Below are 18303 nucleotides of genomic sequence, written 5' to 3'. Positions count from 1 at the left end.
ATAATGATTTTAAAAAAAAAAAAAACCACACATTTTCTTTGCCATCTGACTCAAATGCAGGTTGCACATGCAGGTTCCAGATTTAATTTTTGAATTTTCCAGTTGCAAAACCCTGATGCCCAAATTTTCATTCACCTATGTTGCCATTGTCTAATTCCTCTGCCATCGGTCTAATAGTATTCTACTCCATAAGCCTAGAGGTATCTTCAGGATATGGTCAACACAGTCAAGATGATGCTCACTTGTCTTTTACATATTTCACATGGATAATGCACATAAATACTTGGTGGGGTTTTGATCATAATGTTACAACCACCACCTAGACTTCATTGATCATACCCTGGGAACAGCCCTGCATAAACCAAGGCACTAGCCTAACTTATATCTCTATGCATAGAACTTTTTTTTTAAAAAAAAAAATCTTCATGTGATTTCCAAGTTGCCAAGAACGGCATGGTGGCCTAGTGGTGAAGATGCTTGTCTCCCACTCGGAAGGTTTAATCCTAGGTAGCAGCACATGTTTCTCTCTTAGAGCACAAAGAAAAAATACTTGCTGCAAACTCCACATGGTGTCAGGAAGGGTATCTGGACAGTAAATGCTCAGCTCCATCCAGTTGCCCCGACTCTACCCCGAAAAAGGGCGCTGTTTAAATGTGATTTCCAGTTGCCAGTAGAAGAGAGAAGCCTTCCCTGCCAGGAGGGCTGCCAAGTGAGTCCTATTAAACTTTTATTTGAGTCCCAATGAGGGTATTGATCATCTGGAACACCCACATTCCACAAAGTCAACATTCTCATGTCCAAAGTGCAGTGGTGTCACTGAAGATTGGTTGGAATCAAGCAGATCACTAGTCTCTCAGGGCTCCTCCTTCAGGTGTCCTATAATGTTTGCATATGAAATCCTGTATTTCAATAATCACTGGCTTCCTGCTGGAGCACCTTAGATGGACTTTGGCCATCCTCAGCAGATGAGAGTTTACAGTGAGATGGGAGTTATTGTCAGAGTTTAGGCAGTGTGACTAGTATTATGAGATAAACCCAGGAGCAAAACACAACACACAGCACACACAGCCTTTAGATAATTAACAGTGGTTTTATCTACAGCTAAATATATACAGACTTATATGCGATAAATTCCTTATCATACAGCTACTGACACAAGGAGAGCAATGAGATACACGAGGAGAGAGAACATGAGGAGAAGGGAAATGCCCTCTAATGGCTTTCCTTATAAAGGCAGCTTCTTACCCAGCTTCTTAAAGTGGCAATAACCCTGCTGCCTCATTCCCATTGCATCAGTTTCCGCTCTGCGGAAGCAGTTTTGTCTCTGCTTACAACCTCTCATCAGCTTACAGCTATTAAATCTACATACCCTGACAGTTATTTTCTGAAGACAGGTCCCCAGCAAATATTTACCAAACAATTTCATGTCATGGTAAGGAGAATATATGAACGAGCCCCTCCTTTGGTGGCTAGCTTGTTGCCCAGTGTCACATGAACACAGCCAAGTGGTATTAACAAAGTACAAAAAGAAAACAAATGGCCAACTAAAGGAGGTGGAACTCTTCCTTATTAAGTCTTTATTTTTGCAGACTTATGGCTGAAGTATAGGCTATCTACATTAGTGACTGATAGGATCATTCAGCCATTACTGTGGTGATAGATCACTGATGTAGACAGGCTTTGTATTGCCACAACAACTTCTGGGTGATAGTATAAACTACAAATGTGGAGAGCCTCAAAGTAGATAAAACTTTCATCCTGGCACACTGATAGGTACGGTACTGCTAGCTGCCCCTTAACAGATAAAACTAGTTGCTCAGAGAACTCAACAATGCTTCACATCCATTTCTTAGACAATCTTCTTCTCAGCCGTTGCTATGACATTGTTCTGAGGGTTTCCCAAATTCTGGACTTGTTCCCAAGCCAAAGATATTTGCTGACTCTCAAAATTGTGGAAAAAGACACATCTACCAATGATCTTATTTCTAATATGAGATATTAAAATGTTGCGCTTTCAGCTTTTCTTTTCCCCATAGTAATCAGGACTTGAGACAACGTATTCAACAGCAGTCTGCTGTGGTCATGGATCAGCAATTCTGAAACAGGTCCAATGGTGCAAAGCAGGTGCTGGCTGGGGATGTTTTAAGCTGTAGTCTAACATAGTGATTTGCAGCCATAGCAATTCCAAATCAAGATGCCATCCTCAGGTATATCCTTTATGCCCAGCAATTCCTCTCCTATAGATATATTGTTTAAAAACAAAATAGCAAGTGGCATATCCAGCACAACAACCCTTATCCACTACTCCTCCCACAAAACTGTTCTAGACAAGCAAATGATGCATAATTTGTTAATTATTGGAAAATGTTGCTTGGATCATTAACTCAAGTAGCATTAAAAATAAGGGCAATATATAGTCTAGCTTTAACTGAAAGAGACCTAATGACTTTTTACCAGCCTTAACAATCTACACAAATTAGACTAACCTCCATTTTTCTGATTATTTATCATCAGTGTGCACATACTGCAACTGTGTCCAAACGGTGTTTTCTTTTTATTTCTTGGAAGGATCTGTGCATAGTCTTTCCAACCAATCAAACTGGAAACACACCCAGCAACTTGGCATATTTCAAGACTGCATAGAAACAGTCTATACTAAGATGATGATGATATTTATTTATATATACTGGTAGTAGAATAACAGAGTTGAAAAGGACCTTGGAGGTCTTCTAGTCCAACCCTCTAAACCCTATACCAGTGATGGCTAACCTTTTTGCCATTGTGTGCCAGGAGGGGTGGGGGGTGTCACACATGTGTGTGCCCGCACCCATAATTCTATGCACCATGCCCCCGCGCATGCACGCCTGTTTCCCACCCTGTTCCCGGCATGCGATGGCCCGGTAGACCTGTCTTTCTCTCACACCTGGCTCCAGAGCCTCTCTATGATTCTGGGGAGGTTGAAAACCTCCTTCCCCACTCCCCTGGAGGCCCTCTGGAGGCCAGAAATGGCCCGTTTCCCAACTTCCGGTTGGACAGGAAGTGATTTTTTTTGCTGTCCCCAGCCTCCAGAGATTCCTAGAGAGGCTTTGGAGCCAGGTGAGAGAGAAAAATGGGCCTTCCCCAGCACCTCCCAGGCCTTCTGGACGCAGGAATCAGCATGTTTCTCTACTTCTGGTCGGCCCAGAAGGCCCGAAAATCAGCTGGCCGGCTGCAGCTGAGCTTGCGTGCTCACTGATATGGCTATGTGTGCCACAGGTGGCATGGGGATTTTGCAATATCCTTCCCCCAGGAGAGGGGAAGGAATGGGGATTTTGCAGTCTCCTTCCCCTGCCACGCCCACCAAGCCATGCCCACCAAGCCACGCCCACAGAACCCATAGTAAAAAAAAATTGGATTTCACCACTGTCTGAAACTATATCATTATTGAAGTGCATTATTGATGTTATTGCCACTGTGAAGCTTTTGAGGCCAACTGTATCTCTGTTGGCACATTCTCTGCAGTTTGAATCATACATTATAAATCATAGGAAGGAGAGAAGGGAAATTCCTCCTTTAAGCATTGTTTTAAACAGCTACTCTTCTTTCGCTTCAGTTGATAGACAGATTTGAAGATGGTTCTGTGGTCCAGCCTTCCGCCATGGTTTAGGTCATCTACTCTGGCAAGCTGATTAAGTAATGCCTTTTCAAACAAGGGTTCCATCATGGCTAAATCAAAGCAGATGTTCAGCTTTCTACAGCCAAGAAAAGAGCAACTAGAGAGGACAGAGTATGTGTATGTGTTCGTGTGGGTGTACTTTTAACAACATTTTATAGCATGTCAGGAAAAGGTTACTTGTTACAAAAGTTTTGTACTACACACAGTCATTGCGTTCTGAGGCAAAGTCTGCAAGAAATTGATTGAAGAAAAGGAAATTCCAAGCAGATACCAGGAAAAAAAGGATTCTGTGTCCTGAAAAATACTAAAGTATTTTTATGCACAAATATTAATATTCTTTTTTCACCAGAGGTGGAAGGAAACATACTGGGGAAAATGTTAAATAATATTGCACAATATATTATTAGGAGAATATCTCAGGAACCAAAAAGGCAACTGTTGCCAATACATCAGTTTGGGAATGTTCTAGTAGGGCTGCTTCTGCCAAAAATATTTTTCTGTGAGAACACTTAAAAGAAAAGTAATGGGTTTGCACAGCTTTAACAATAGCAGAGAGGGGAGATATAAAACTGACTTCATCTTATCTAGTACTGTCTCCTTAACAGGCCAGTTGCTCTGACAGGTCTTCAGCAAAAGGCTTTTTCATTCCTCCTACAGACATTGACATTTCAGTTTGGTCCAGTGGTTAAGGCATCAGGCTGGAAAGCAAGAGACTGTGAGTTCAAGTCCCGCCTTAACCATGAGAGCCAGCTGGGTGACTTTGGGTCAGTCCCTCTCTTAGCCCAACTGACCTCACAGGGTTGTTGTAGTGGGGAAAATAGGAGGAGGAAGTGTGTGTTGGATATGTTTTCCACCTTCAATTATTTCTAAAAGTAATAAAGGTGGGTTTATAAATAAATTAAAAAGTAGATATTTAATTGGGGCAAGCATTAGCTTAATGACACTGTGTGGCAGAAAGTTCTAGAAGTATTACAGGTCCCCAAGCTGATTTTGAGACGAACAGCTAAAATGACCAAGCCAGTTTTTGGCTGCATTTAAGAGCAGGGTTGATTCCAGATTATGGGAGGTAATCACCCAATAATACATTTTGCTACTTAGACCATATTTAGAACACTATTTCTAGTTCTGAGGAAAGCAACTTAAAAGGACATAGAATTTAGACTGAGTTCAGAAAAGAGCTACCAGGGCAAAGGATCTGGAAATCACGCCTCATGGGGAATGGTTAAAACTGCTGGGCATGTTTAGCTTGTAGAAAAGATGACTGAACTATGATAACAGTTTATAAATATCTAAAAGACTATCATATGCCAGAGGAAGTAGAGATCTCTTGGTTTACTCAGAACTCTGATTCTATTAACCATTACCAGTCAATCACTGTGACTGGATCATTAGACATAGGCCAATGACCTCACAGCCCACAGGTTTTAAAATAAATACATCTTATAAAATCAGTACAGTAGTGGTCCTGCGGATAGTGACATGAAAGTGGCAGGAGTGCCCAGAACATTCTTATGTGGTTCACACATGCCTGCATGTTAAAAGAAGGGGGGGAAGCAGCATCCATGGAGGGGTGGCAGGGGAACACAGGTGAGTAATTGGTGCAGGTAAAGAAAGTGATAGGTGGGAAACCCAGGTGTGTACTTCAAGGGAGGTTCCAGACAGTCTCCTGCTCTAACAGTGCTATTGCTCATAATTCCTAACTCCTTAGGAAGATGAATTATCAGGAAAGTCAGAATGCTTAATTGTATCATCTACTTGACTAGTCAGGGTCAGGTAAATCTCCCTAGAGGGCTTCTGGGAAATGCAGAATTGCAACCACACACCTGGTGTGCTTATTTAGAAGCCTTGGCTGTCAGCATGACAACCATTCTAGAGACATTTTTTTCCAGATTAATCTTGCTGATGCTTATTGTATTTATCTTTGGTCAATATACTCTAATAATCTTTCATAAGCATCTCTCTCACTTTAATTTTTAAAAATAGCTGCTTTTTCATCTTTATATATTTTTATTTCTTGATTCAATTTTTATGGCCATCCATCTCGCTTGCATGTTACTCTGGGTGGCATAAACAGTTAAAACACAACTAATTATCAAAACATTCTGCCATTTAAGTCAAATTAAAAATAATTAAATGCTGCATTTAAAAAACAAAATAGCAAAAAGACAGAGGAGAGTGCCATTTAACTATACATAGTGTAATCATTCAATAGCTTCACACTTCCTTGAGATCCCCAGGGCCAATGGCACATCCAACTTTTGAGGGTATTCCAGAAATATGACATTTCTCCCTTTGGAGGAAATGATGTTCCAGAGGGAATTGTCACAGAAGAAAAGGCTCTCTTTTTGGATTCTGGTAAACAAAGTTCTTTGGCTGATGGAACCGACAACATGCCCCTTCTGCTGGATGTGATAGTAGATGTAACTGGGGAGAAGGAGTCCTTCAAATCCCTTAAGAGAGAAAAATCCTCTGAGTATGGTTCTTTAAGTAGTTTAAATAGAGTCATTCAGGAGGATAAGTTCAGCTGACCTCGAAGAAATTAAAAAGTTTGCAGAAATATAAAACATATGGAGAGGACGATCTTGAAGAAAGAAGGGAAAATTCTCACCAGGATAGAACATGCTCAGTGATTACAGAATGCTGATTGCTAGGTATGAGTAGGCCAGGGTTTCCCAACTTTGAGACTTTTGGGGAGTTCAACTCCTAGAATTCCACAGTCAGCCTGATCATTGATGAGAAATCTGGGAGTTCATTTATTTATTTATTAAATCTATATGCCATCCATCTCAACAAAAAGGCGAGTTGAAGTCCACACTTCTGGAAATTCCCATGGTTGGGAAACACATGCTGGTGATGTGAACCCAGAATAGGCCTGGTACACTGATCAGTAAAATTGGGTTGCACATTAACTGCCTTTCCACTTAAACTTCTTGAATTCCTTTTCCATTTGGAAATCTATGAATATTATAGACTTCAATTCTCTCCAACTTTGATCAGACAACATGATCAACATTCAGAAATTTGGGAGCTAGATTCTGACTATATCTGAAGAGAGATAACTATATAAGATGGCTGACACCAAACTTTGTTAACTCTGAGGAAACATATCAGTACTAATTTTGGGCTAACCAATAGGATTCAAACACTACTTATAATTAGCTACAGAATCCTGGGAATGTATGGCATAACATATAACACTGTTGTGGGTTTTGAATTAAAATTCAGAGTTCCCAATTAACCCAGCTCTGACATTGAAATATTAGCGCCAACATTAATATATTATGGTCTTGAACTGTAGCTGTCCACATTACACTATAATATGGGAGTTCTTCTGAATATCTACTACTAAAGCTAAGTAGGAGAAGACCAACCATCACCTCCTGGCCCTGCTTAAGATTTTTCACATCAAGAAACATTTCAAAAGTCATTTTGTCAGCCCTCCAAATACCTCAAACAAGACTGATTTGTTCCAAGGCATAGCCTCAAGCAAGCATGCCTGATGCTAGAGATGATTTCTGAACTCAAAGGCTAACTGAAGTCACGTGGCAGAAAGGGAGGGGATCCATCATGTGCACAGGGACAAGGAAGCGAAGGAGGGAGGGAGCTCTAGGGCAATTTAACAAAAGCTGCCTTACAGGAGCAACCCAGGTGGTCCAGGGCCCTGAAGCTTGACCTGGGGGAAAAACGCAATTGGGAAGCATTCACCTGTAATCAATCGGACTGAGTTGCCAAACCTTCTGATGCTGAAAAAAAACAGATTCCAGTTATTAATTTGAAGTTAGCAATTGAGGGTAATTCCACTAAATGGTCTGGAAAAGAACAAACAGAGGAACAAGTTGGATCCGAGATAAAAAAAAAAAAATGACTCGACCTCTCTTGGCCTCAGTGGCTTTATGTGCATTGGCGTTAAAATAACAGCAGACCCAAAGATCCTGCTGACACACCAGCATTATAGTCCAAAAGACATTTAGGAAAATGAAAACATACATTCTTCCCTCTCAGTTCATGGGGTGAATCCATGCTGTTGTTTATTTTAATTTATGTTTTGTGTGAATTTATACCAATTTATTTTGAACCCTTTTATTTTTGAATATATGGACTCTTCTTCCCAAGCTGAATATTGAATATTGCCTTTGTTTAGAGAATGTTCAAACTCAGTTTTCAATGAAACTACAAGAGAACAGACTTCCATAGCATGGGAAAGTGGTTCTAAATGCTCCTGATGGAATGTTTTTGGAACACAGGTGTATTAAGAGAACATTTGAAGCCTGTCTTAAAATTCCTGCTGCAAGAGGGAGGTTATATTTTAGGCAGGAATGGAAACTTAAACCTTTATGACAGTTGAAGCATCTGGATATGTGTAGCCTATGGAAAAGACAACTAAGAGGAGATGTGGTAGCAATCTTCAAATGATTGATGGACTTATTCCCTATTCAACCAGAGAGTAGGGCCAGAACCAGGGGTGAAATCCAACAGGTTCTGACAGATTCTGGAGAACCGGTAGCGGAAATTTTGAGCAGTTCAGAGAACCGGTAGTGGAAATTTTGAGTAGTTCTGAGAACTGGCAAATACCACCTCTGGCTGGCCCCAGAGTAGGGTGGGAATAGAGATTTTGCAATATCCTTCCCCCACGAGTGGGGAGGGAATGGGGATTTTGCAGTATCCTTCCCCTGGAGTGGGGTGGGAATGGAGATTTTGCAGTATTCTTGTGTGTATGCCACAACCCCCAAAATGCAATGTGAACGCCTCTCCACACATGCGCCCCACCCCCGCGTATGCGCTCCACCCCCCTTTTGGGCCTGGAAAGTCTCCTGCACCAACCTGCACCCCTCACGCATGCACCCCAGCCCCCTGCATATGTACATGTGCATCCCCCACATGCGTCCCCCGCATGCATCCCTCCCCCGTGCATGTGCTGCAGAGACCTGAAGACCAGCTGGCCAGAGGGAGGCCAGAGGGAGGCGCGGTGGAGCTGGGCTGGGGCAACGGCTGGCGTGCCCACAGAGAGGGCTCTGTGTGCCACCTGTAGCACGCGTGCCATAGGTTCGCCATCATGGCTATAGACTAACCATGTGAAAAAGGTGTCTTTGGGGGGGGAGGGGTCAGTAATAAAATAACATTGGCCATAAGTATGAAAGGGCAGGGTTTGCACTGTGGTGTCACAACCCATATTTGTGATTCCCCCCATCACAGGTTAGATATAGATAGAGAAGCCTGGAATAAAACAATGGGAAATTCCTTCCGGATTGCCACTAGGAGAACTGCAATTTGATGTGTCCAAAGAGTCTCCATGAATCATGTTGAACCTGAGTGAATATGTGTTAATACTAAAGCTTTGCCAAATGGCCAATGCATGCAGCTCCTTTTTTATTCCTCCGCTCTCAGGCATTTATACAGCTTAGATGCAGAGCAGAATGCCAGAGAAAGGTCAAGACCTAAAATGTTTAAAAAAGAAAAAAAAGGCACCTCCCTTTTATAAGAGGTCTTTTGTATTGCTCTTTTGTTCACCAGTCAGTTAAAGCCTCCTTAAAGGAAACCTCATCAGGTGTGTTCTCCAAAGGATTAAAATACTCCCTTTCCCTGATCCTAGCTATATCCTCTTTGCATCAGGTGAGTTATTTGGTAGGCACCAATGAGTCTTTTCACACCAAAGGCCAAAGGAGCTATTTGCTTTCAGGTTAAAAAAATATATATTTTAACTCAATGTTTTTCAAACTTGGAAAAATACCATGTTTCCCTGAAAATAAGACCCTGTCTTATATTTTTTTGAACCCTGAAATAAGCGCTTGGCCTTATTGCCATGCGCTTAAAAGCCCGATTGGGTTTATTATCAGGGGATGTCTTATTTTGGGGAAAACAGGGTAAAGATGTGTGGAGTTCAACTCTCAGAACACCCCCATACTGGCTGGGAATTCTGGGAGTTAAAGTCCACACATCTTAAAGTTTCCAAGTTTGAAAAACATTAAGTTTGTTTGTTTGTTTTTTATCTGAAAGCAAATCGCTCCTTTGGCCTTTGGTGTGAAAAGACTCATTGGTCCCTACCAATTAACTTCAACTCATACTGGCTGGGAATTCTGGGAGTTAAAGTCCACACATCTAAAAGTTGCCAGGTTAGGAAAACATTGCTTTAACTTAACATATCATTATACGGTAGATGCCACCAGACAGAAGATGGATGTAGAAGACAATGTAAAAATACTTTTCCTATAGTGAATAAGGCAAGGAAGGGAAAATGACTTTATCTCCTATGTCATCAGGAATATAGAGCCAAAAGCACAATCCATGTACAAGCAAAAGGTATTAAATTAATACCCACGTGTTTACACAAGTACAAGAAAATACTCAGGAGAAAATACAGCTTACACCACAACAAATGAGTGTCATAGAAAGCCTGTTTTTACTACCAAAGACTACAAAATCCCAGTAGCTGTTGTAGCTGCTCAGTCTTCGCTTTTTCAGATCCCTACATTCTTGGCTGAAACCCTGGAGACATACTGAAACCAAGCCTACTAAGAAATGGTTTGTATTAATATGATTTGTTGAAGCTACAGTGGCTAAGTTTCTAGAACAGGTTAATCAATAAACCATACTTTTAAAATCACATAAATGTCTGATGCAAAATCAAAAACATGATGTTTAACACAACGTATAATCTCAGTCACTACAGTATTTTTCATTCACTCGCATTAATCAGTCTTCTCCAACTTGGCACTACTTTCCAGATTCATTGGACTGTAATTTTAGCTTTGCCAGGTACCATGGCCATCTCATTCTGGTTGGAGATAATGGGAAGTGCAACCCAACACAACTGGGGGCCAATATGTTGGAAAAGACTAGTTGAGATATTCTGAAGGATTCATTCTTGCTTGGCTTCCCTATGTGGTGGCTTTTATTTGCAACTTGCCCTCTGAATGCATCTATATCATTTCACTTCTTCAACTGGATTTATCCCAAATCCTTTGATCACTACCTTCTGGTCCCAGACAAATCAGCAATACAGAAAGCAGGAAAAGCTGGTTGTGTTAGGAGTTCAGCTGCTACTACAATTTCCCACTCTGTGAACTTGGAAAAACTCCGTCTCCAACGTCTAAGTAGCTTCCAAGATCAAAGTCCCACTTCATAAAAATAAAATTACTTGCCAGTTTCCCCCTTCAGTAGATCTGCAGGCACTCAAGCTACTCAATGCTGTTTTGTAAAAATCTCAATGTATAAATATTCTTTGGTACTAAATCAAAATGTAGGTGCTACTTAGTTTTCGAACAGACAGTTTTAAAAAAAAATTATTACATTTTTTAAAAAAGATAAAATGCAAGAAAACAAAAAAAAATTACAGGGGAAAAAGAGGAGGTCGGGAAAAAGCAAAAATGGGAGTACAGAAAAAAAAAAAGAAATGAAAAATATAGAAAAGAATAACTTCCAAAGAATAACTTTCATTAGCACTTGCCCCACAAAGTTCAGCAGGCTACTTTTAGCCTTCTGTAAGGTCTTAAAGACCTTGTTTTTCCCCAAAGTGTTGGGAGATTATATGATGGTCTGTTTGTTAGCAAGGATCAGTTTGGTGTTTAAATAATTTGTTGTTTTTAATGTTTTATGTCTTAACTTATTGCATTTTATAGGTTTTAATATATATATATATTTATCATTAATTGGGAGCTTCCCAGAACTGGTTGAAAGATGGGCAGCTAAATAAATGTTTTAAATAAATAAATGAAAATACTATAGCCTTTTGCCCTTAAATTCTATGTTATTCTATGTCCTAGAAAGAACATTTTGTCATTCACTTGTTTAATATCATCAGTAATTTTATTCAGTTTATTCTCTAATTGTTTCTTCAACATCTCAAGCTTAACTTACATAGATTGTGTCACTCTTACTGTAAATTCTTCAAACATAGATTTTAAAAATTCCAATTGTCAGATCCACAATGCTCTGGTTTCTTCACAGCTACCTTTTGAAATTCTGCTTATGAATCCATGATGATCAACATATTGTAGTGCAGCCCTGGGCATTTTGCAGCCCATGGGCCACTTCTGGACCTTTATTTTATTTTTATTTTTTATTTTATTTATTTTGTCAAGCATATATAAGATAACAGGTAAAAGTATAGACATAATTTGAATACATGAAAAGAGTAAGTAAAAAGGAATATTAGGACAGGGACAGTAGGCACGCTGGTGCACTTATGCAAGCCCCTTACCCGTTGTCCCTGTCTGGCCCATAGCGGCAACAGGATTTCAGGGGGCCACAGCAGCAGTGGCCCTCCACAATAGTCCCAGTATCTCACGTGACCCCTTGGTAAAATTAATTGCCCATCCTGCTCTAGTCAATAGCATCATTTCATATTTTAAAAAAGGAACTGCGGATGGCAGCACCATCAGAAATAGAGAGGCAGAGAGGGAATAAAGAAAAAAAGTACATCCACATTATGCATCCAACTTTTTTACCCTGTCACTTCCTACTTTACTTACTTCTTAGATGCTGATTCCCATTGCATCCAACTAACTTTTATAATTCTTTTCCATACCCAACTTTCATGAATGGGGTGGGCAGAGCCACACTCTTATGACACAACCATTTTTATTTCTTTCAGCAAATGTTCATTCTTCACAACAAACAATGTACTTCCTGCAGCACTCACCTCAGCACATTTTTAAAATTTCTCCATCCATTTTCCTATATTTAGTAAAAATTCTATCTGAATACACAAATTCATCTGATTTGTTTTGCCATTGGTGAATAATTTGCAATTGTTTACTCCATTTTTTGCATTAAACACAACTACTATTGCAAATCATTTGGGTTCTAAACTGACAACATGGCATTGCATTCAGAGAAAAAAAGATGCATGTTCTTTATTTCCATCATATGCCACACATAAGGCCTTCAGAAACCACTGAACCATTTCAACTCCATCTTCATGCAAAGTATGCTGTAATTCACACTCTTGATTTTATCATATGCTTCATCTGAACCAACAAAGGAACAATAAATTTTCTCATATTCATTCATTTCCCGTTGATTTACTGTTCTGCACACATTCCTTCTGGCATAAACCCAGACAGCACTTCCAGATTGTGCTCTGTTGTCACCTCTCATATCCTTTCATTCAGATTTCTGCCAAATACCTTCACAGCTACACTTAATAAACTAATCCACCTGTAGTTCCTTCACTCATTCTTGTTACCTTTCTCTTTGTATAAGGGAACAATAATGGCATCCTTTCAATCAACAGGTACAGATTCAGTATTCACAAACATTCAACAAAGTAGGATAACTACTCCATTAGCAAACCACATCCATATTTTAACACAAATCTTTAACACAACATGTCTATGCCTTGTGGTTTCCCGCCCACTTTTGATTTCTATCCAAATCAATCTGCATTTGCACTCTTTTCATCTAACTATTCCTTGTTTTCTTTAACTACATAGTTTGCAGCTAAGTTTTATATGATTATATATAATCTCTTACATCATTTAAATGAATTATTATATGAATGTTGTCCTAGTCCACAGCATCTTTATACTGCATCGTTTCTCCAAATAGCTTTTGTTAGTATAACTAGTATAACAGGAGCCTTGATAGTACAGTGGTCTAAGCACCCTGTTATTAACACAGCTGCCTGCAATTACTGCTGGTTCGAATCTCTCCAAGGCTCAAGGTTGACTCAGCCTTCCATCCTTTCTAAGATAGGTGAAATGAGGACCCAGTTTGTGGGGGCAATAAGCTGACTTTGTATAAATATACAAAAGTATGAAGGCTATTGCTTAACGCATTGTAAGCCACCCTGAGTCTCCGGAGAAGGGCGGCATATAAATCAAATTAAAAAAAAAAAAACCACCTCCACATCCTGTAACAGAATTCTTTTTATCCTGTTTGAAGAGCTTCCACGTTTTATGAAGAAGGCATAGAAGAGGCTGTACTTCCTGAGAATGCTCAGGAAGATAAATCTATCTCAGCATCTACTTCTGTCCTACTATCGCAGCACCATTGAGAGTGTCCTGACATACGGCATTCTTGCATGGTATGGGAGCAGTTCTATAGCGGACAAAAAAGCTCTACAGAGAATCATTAAAACTGCCCAGAATATCATCAGACTCCAGCTACCAGCCCTGGACGACATCTTCGAATTTTGCTGTTTGAGAAAATTGCATAACATTCTCAGAGACTCTTACCTGTCATGATAAATGCCTAACTACTATGTCTCCCTGATCACCCGGACCTTCAAGGGTTAACTAACCACATATCCCATAATCCTCATAACCACTCCTTACCTCTTAACCCCTCCTCCTGGGTACAAAAGGTCCAACCGCATGGTCCTCAATTCATTCCAGATGTATACCTGAAAGAGAAAGGTACAAGGTCAGTGACCTCCAGTACCAATAGATCAATAATAAAGCTACAGAAAAGAATTGGAGTCTGTCTCTGAGTTATTGGGCTAGATCCAGCTTATGACAAAATGGTAGCAGAGGTCGGTTGCCCATAACTCCAGACAATGACTGAACCCAACACCTACCCTGAAGAAGCAAACAGAGCACAGACCAGAGCTCTTACCAAGAAGATGGCTGAGAAGCTTGCAACCAAAGCCACAGCCATGGAGGAGACAGAAGCTGGAAGCGAGCAGGACTCCAGCCTGGACTCACAATCAGATGACGAGGGGCCATCCAAGGAGATCACCGCCCCGGAAGAAGAAACAGCACAGATAATGAATAAATTCAAACTCTCCATCCTGAAACTGATGGAGGCAAGCAGCGACAAAGAAAACCTCATCGCGGACCTTCAAAGCCTCTTCGAGCAACAAGAAGCAGCGATTGAGGCCCCAAAGACCACCGAGAAAGAAAAACCAGCAAAAAAGGATAAGCCACCCCAACCTGATGATCCTGAGCCGGCAGAATCCATTTCCGTGCCCCCCTCCCGGCGGCCATCTTGGGACGAGCACCAGCCAATGGGAAGCCAGGATTTGAATCCCTTGGCGCGAAAATGCCCGAACCCCGAAACAGACGAGGGGGACTCAGAAAGCGACTACGAAGAGCCCAGCTCTGAAAGCGACCACGAAGAGACCACAATAATAAAAAGAAAAACGCCTACCGATCTCGAATTGCAAAAGGCAATCGAGACCATCACCGCTGCCCTAGGCTCCGCTTTCAAGCCTCCCGCGGCACTCAATAAACCAAAGAAAAATCCTGGAAAGCACAAGAAGGCCAGGACAACCAACAAAAACCAGGCAACCGAGTCACAATCAACTAAAAACACCGCACACACCAACAACCGGCACAAAAGACCGCCCACCTGCAGGAAGAATCAACCGCAGGACTCGAACTCGCCACCCACTACACCAACAACGCGAGGCCCGAGGGAGAAGAGGAGAACCGGCTACTCACCCACGCCACGACATCCATCAGGCCAGTCCACGCGACCAGGGACCAGCGACCACAAAGGAGGATCCGCCGCCGCCGCCGCCATTACCGCCGAGCCGCTGAGTGCAGGGAATCCTCAACCTACGACCTCCGCTGCTGCCGCGCCGCCGACCCACGAAAGTCCTCGACTTGCGACCACGTCGCCTCCTCACCTTCTGCCCTTCTTCGCCGGGGATCCAGCCATCCAGCAGTGGTGTCCAGCCTCAGGGGGAATCTTCGGACCCACCGGGGGTGGGTCCAGCCTCCCACCGACAGGCCTAGGCCTAGGCCTGGGAGCTCCAGCAACAGGAACCTCACCCGATGGACTCCAACGCGGAATGAGCTTCGCGCATGCCCAGTACCTGCCTGTAACAAGAGAAGCAAGTTACATAGATCCAAGCAAGTACAGAATGGCCACAGACATCCCAAAGCCTTATTGTGAGTTTAATCACATTTTGGACCATGGACAGCTCCCCCCAGTAAGTAACCTTACTAATATTTCTGGGGCAAATTATACCAATTTGCCAAAATTGCAGTTAGATGGGGGTAATATTATAGAATGGAGCCAGCAATTAAGAGTTGCTCTCATGAGAGAGAATGCACTGTTCCTAGCTAACAGACCTCCCCAAAAGCCCTGGTCACTGGAAATTGACTGCATTCATCACAGGGCATTTTGTATCATGTTAACCTCCATTCCATCTGCTATGTATCCATCTATTGAGGACAATCTAACTGTTTATGATATTATGCAAAAACTATGTAACCTGTTTTATAGCCAAAGCAGAGCCACTACCACTAGCCTATCTAGGGAGTTCCACTCCACCAAGCATAAGGCAGGGGTCCCCATGAGTGAGCACATCTTAAAAATGAATGCTGCAAGGGCAGAACTCATGCAGAGGGGGGAAATCATCACTGAAGAGAGCATGATAAGCATAATCATAAACTCTCTTGATAGCAGCTGGGACATCTTCATGACCCAACTAAATAGCCTCAACTTGCAATACCTCACACTAGGCGCACTGACCAGTCAGCTCGTTGCAGAGGACACTCTGAGGAGGGAACGCCAACTAGCCAAAGGGGACCCTAGACCCACAAAAAGGGTGGATTTCCAGGATAGGGCCAGGGATACCTCAGAATGTTATTCTTGTGGATCAAGGAACCACTTAAAGAAGGATTGCCCCAGGAACCATAGGGATAGGGGACAGCACGACAGTAGAGGGTGAAGGTCACCTGAACGCAGGCACCCAAAGGAAAGAGGGCGAGGGTGGTCACCCAACCCCAGGAAACACCACGAGCGCAGAGACCACTCCAGGGACAGTAACTCTGGCTCCATGTATGGGATCAGGCACGATGACCCAAATGACAAACATAAGGCAGAGAGAAACACATGGCTCCTGGATTCAGGGGCCACAAGTCACACTACTTGTAACCCAGAGCTGCTAGACTCACTCACAGAAATAGACTCAGAAATAAAGGTGGCAAACCAAAGCAAGGTCAAAGTAGTGGGGAAAGGAAACGTACACATCACACAGGTAGGGGACCTAAAAGGAGTACTGTACGTACCAGAAATTCCCCACAACGTGCTAGCCATCACAAAGCTGACACGAGACACAAATATAGAAATAAAATTTAAAGATGGAAAGGCACACTTGATCAAGCAAGGGAAAGAGATAGGAAAGGTAACCATACACGAGGGGCTTCCCTACTTCACACCCAACGCAAGGGAGGAAGAAGGCATTGATGCCAGCACAAACCACAAGGTAGATAAGTATCCAGAAACAGAGGGGGTGCAGCAGGAGGCAGGATGTAGCCATGAGAAGACAAACAAGTCTGTATCTATCGGCAAGCCATTGCATGATAACTGCGCCCACCTCCTCCACAGGAGACTGGGACACATAAGCTTCCCCATTGTAAAGAAAATGACGGAATGTACTGAAGGTCTCAAAGTAAAGAACTGCGAAAACTACTTAGAGTGTTCAGTTTGTAAGCGTTCCAAGATCAAGGTTAAGGCCATTCCCAGGGGATCCAAACGAACCACGGAATACCCCTTCCAATTGGTGCATATGGACTTGGTAGGGCCAATGAAACCCTCTGTAGGACATAGGAAGCGATTCTTCCTCACGATTGTGGATGACTACACCAGATACGGGTATGTCTACTCCCTCAGACACAAAAACGAAGTGTTCCAAAGGTTTAAGGAATTCCACAGAAGAGTAGATATGCAACATAACATGAGAATAAGGCAGATAATGACTGATAGGGGCTCAGAATTCATGGCCAAAGAATTCACAAGGTGGCTGAGGGAGCAGGGCATAGCGCATTACACCTCTTCACCTTTCTCCCCCTTTCAAAATGGAGTCTCAGAGAGAAAAAACGGGATGTTGCAAACCATGATGAGATGCGCCCTGGAGGATGCTGGGATGGGGCAGGATTTCTGGTCAGAGGCATTACACTACGCTAATTACACCCTGAATAGACTGTGGTCAAGCTCTATCAATAAGACACCATACGAGATGCTATACAACAGAAAGCCCAACATTGCACACTTGCACATATTCGGCGCCCCAGCTGATGTCCACATTCCCAGACAGCTAAGAAGAAAAGGGGAGAAATTATCAAAAAGGTTAAGGTTCGTGGGTTACGAACCGGGCACAAAGGACTACAGATTTGTTGACAACAATAACCGTTTTGTGGTTTCCAGATCAGCCAGTTTCCACGAAAACGCAAACTGGTCGAGGGTACACTCCAATGACATCCCAGCCAATAGGGTCACGTTCGAGCATGGCCAAGAGGAAAGGGAGGTCAGAGAGGTCACAGGGCACAAAGCCAACCACCGCAAGGCAAGCGTCAAAGGTTGGAAAGAAGGGCACCCTTCACTAAAGATAGATGACCTGACGGACAAAGAGGCAGACATCATGCAGGAAACCGAGCCAACCCCCAGCAGGCCAATCAGAGAAACCAGAAACAAGCTACCAAAGAAGTTAGAGGACTACGTTATGACCATCCACAACACCCATTTCACACCCAGCTCATATGAAGACATCCTCGGGCTCCCCCGGGAGGAGAAAGAAAAATGGATGCTTGCCATGGAGAAGGAGATGGAAAGCCTAAGGAACCTCCAGGTATACTCACCTGCCCAAGTTCCAGAGGACAAAAAACCAATAGGAACCAAATGGGTGTTCAGGGTTAAGACATTAGAGGACAACAAGGTCCTATACAAGGCAAGACTAGTCGCGCAGGGTTTCGCCCAAA

Source organism: Pantherophis guttatus, chromosome 1, assembly GCF_059756535.1.
Source record: "Pantherophis guttatus breed Tessera chromosome 1, ASM5975653v1, whole genome shotgun sequence".
Classification (NCBI taxonomy): domain Eukaryota; kingdom Metazoa; phylum Chordata; class Lepidosauria; order Squamata; family Colubridae; genus Pantherophis; species Pantherophis guttatus.
Note: the sequence above shows the minus strand (reverse complement) of the source record.